The following is a 2,813-nucleotide window of genomic DNA, read 5'->3' on the forward strand; positions in this document are numbered from 1 at the left end:
GAAACTACCTAAGTTGTACTTTTGAAAAGAATTGAAAACACCTACCCTCAAATGTTTTATTGCCAAACTTGAATAATACAAATTCTGATCAGTGGATCCAGAAAAGAATAAGCCCACATATGATAACGCAAAAGTAACTTCTCTGCCAGGCATGTTAGGTCCTCCAGAACAAGATCCCATTTCACCAAGCCAAGGTGGATCTCACTTCTCACCAGCATGGACTCTATTCCCTGAAGCAGATAGCTTCTGTTCTTTACATGCTTTAGGCTCAGTTTTGCCTCCAGACCCTTGCTTATGTCATTTCCCCGCTGAAAACACCCTCCGTGGTTCTCACTGCCCATTAGAACTCCCCATCTAGTTAATTTCTCAGATCACATCATTATTTCCTTGTTTTAAAACCAAATATGTCAGCATTCTATTGTTTTATATTCTTGAATTATTATTTTCTGATCATTAATTGTGTCTTTTTTCTCTGTCCAAAATGAGAGTTATACTCCTTAAGTCTAGGTACGTCTGCGATACGTATCTCTTATCCTGCCTTACCCTGGGTTAACAGTAGATGTTCGATAATTACTTCAATTGTTACCCAAGCATACGTTTATTTGGCATAGGACCCCCAGAGGAAATTTGTCATTCAATAGTTGTATACTCATGGATGGGCACGTTTGGGAAAAGCAGGTGTCCCAGCACATAATAAGTAAACAGTACTCCCCACTTGCAATGTGCTTTCACATCCAATGTCCTACTGTTTCTACAAGAAGCATGAGTGGTGGGTAAGAATGATATTACTCACTTTATAGATGAAATGACCGGGGTCCAGAGAGTTCAAATAATCTGCTCCAGATCAGAGGGTGGGTGTCGCAGCAGGACCCAAACCCTTATCTTATGATTTTGCATCTAACGTGGAGGACAGGACAGGTCAGGCAGTAGGAATGGGGTATCTGTGGTGAGGAGAGAATTAGCCAGAAGGAAGCACAATCAAAAGGGAATTAGGAGTTCTAAAGATAAATTTGGACTTGGGGCAACACTTGAGATGGTGAGGATGGGGCGTGGTGGTGGGGGAAGGGAGGTTGGCAGCCAGAGGCTTCTCTTTCTGACAGCTCCACTTCTTAGAGCTCCTAGGAAGAAGGATTTTGAACAAACATTAACCACGTGACTGTCCTCAAACTGTGTGTGGAAGGTGACAGGAGCCCCGGCCACTGGGCACGGGGAGGGTCATGGGTGGGTTGAGAAGTCCTATGTTTGCTGTAAGTTGGAAGTTAGGAAGAGGTTAAATCTGTGTCTTTCGGAGAGGTTGAGGCATCCTTAGGTGTCGGCTCATCAGTCTGTCACCAATTATGGGGCATAGGACTCCAAGTTCCACCTGAAGTCTGATGGGTTCTGTCCCACATGGCTTCCTAGAGGACTGAACAGTGACATCTATTGGTTCAATTTGAAATAACAAGTTCAAAAGAGGCAGAAACATCCATGATTAGTATTTCTCCCCCTTGCAAAACAAACAATAACAATCATTCCAGAAGAAGTTATGACATCAGCAGTGTGCTTTATCTCGGGAATAACACACCAGTCAACTTTCAGTATTGGGGATAGGGTGTGACATATTTTTTTTTTTTTTTACAGGGCCCATCAAAGACTTCTGTAAGGCTTTTAAAACCCAAATTCAATAGAAACACTACAAAGGCCTGTGTGTTTTGGGAGTTCCTCATTGCTAAAGATTTCATCCTGGAGCAGGGCTGAGCAAATTTAGGAAATGGATTTGAAGGAGTGGTGGTGGGAAATAATGAAATTGCTTTCTGTTTTAGGAAACTTGCAACCCAAATCTTCCTGTGCATGAACCTTGTGAGTTACAGCCAAGATTGAATTCATTTCTAAAAATTTCAATATATCCTTTAAAATCTCCTAGTTCTTAATTTCACTTAGTGAAGATCTATGTTCCTTTGTATTCAATGCTCTAGTAACTAATGACTCTATTTCTTCTTTTGGAAAACCTCTAACACTCACTGAACATATAACCAATAGAGGTGCTCTTCTGGGCAATTTGGATAATTAAAAATATATCATACTCTGGCAAATTAAAAAACATTTATATATGTATAATATATTTTAAATATTGATGGAACGCTTTCCCTCTCTCCCCCTTTACATATAGATGTATAGATGTAGAGATCTATATAGACATACAGATATAATGTACACTCCCTATAAATATCTTCTCTTAGCTTAGCCCTTTATAAAACTTGCTAAGCAACAGTAAAATGGATGGGGTTTGGCCTTCAATGTCTTATTCACCCAAGGGAGGGGTGAAGTGACACAAGAGAGTAGCATGATAAAGAAATGACATAATGTAGGCTTGGATACTCAATGTGCACACTGAATAGTTGGATACTGACATATTTGGTTCTTCGAAGAAAAGTGTTAAAATACTCACCAGTTATTAATTAGGGAATCAAGCATGACCCCAGAAACTTGCATTTTCATTTTATTTTATTTTATTTTTTTATTTTTATTTTTTTTAAAGATTTTATTTATTTGACAGAGAGAGACACAGCGAGAGAGGGAACACAAGCAGGGGGAGTGGGAGAGGGAGAAGCAGGCTTCCTGCGGAGCAGGGAGCCCAATGTGGGGCTCGATCCCAGGACCCTGGGATCATGCCCTGAGCCGAAGCAGACGCGTAACGACTGAGCCATGCAGGCGCCCCGCATTTTCATTTTAAAAGAGGGGGGCATGGTTATGAGCTGGTTCAAGTTGGCTTATTCGGGTCTGTTGCCATCTCTACTGATTTGCTTTCCAGACTCCTGTCCCTTGAGCACAGC

This window comes from Mirounga angustirostris, unplaced genomic scaffold (assembly GCF_029215605.1).
Source record: "Mirounga angustirostris isolate CCGP_5_RB_7025 unplaced genomic scaffold, mMirAng1.0.hap1 SCAF_8, whole genome shotgun sequence".
NCBI classification, from domain to species: Eukaryota; Metazoa; Chordata; class Mammalia; order Carnivora; family Phocidae; genus Mirounga; species Mirounga angustirostris.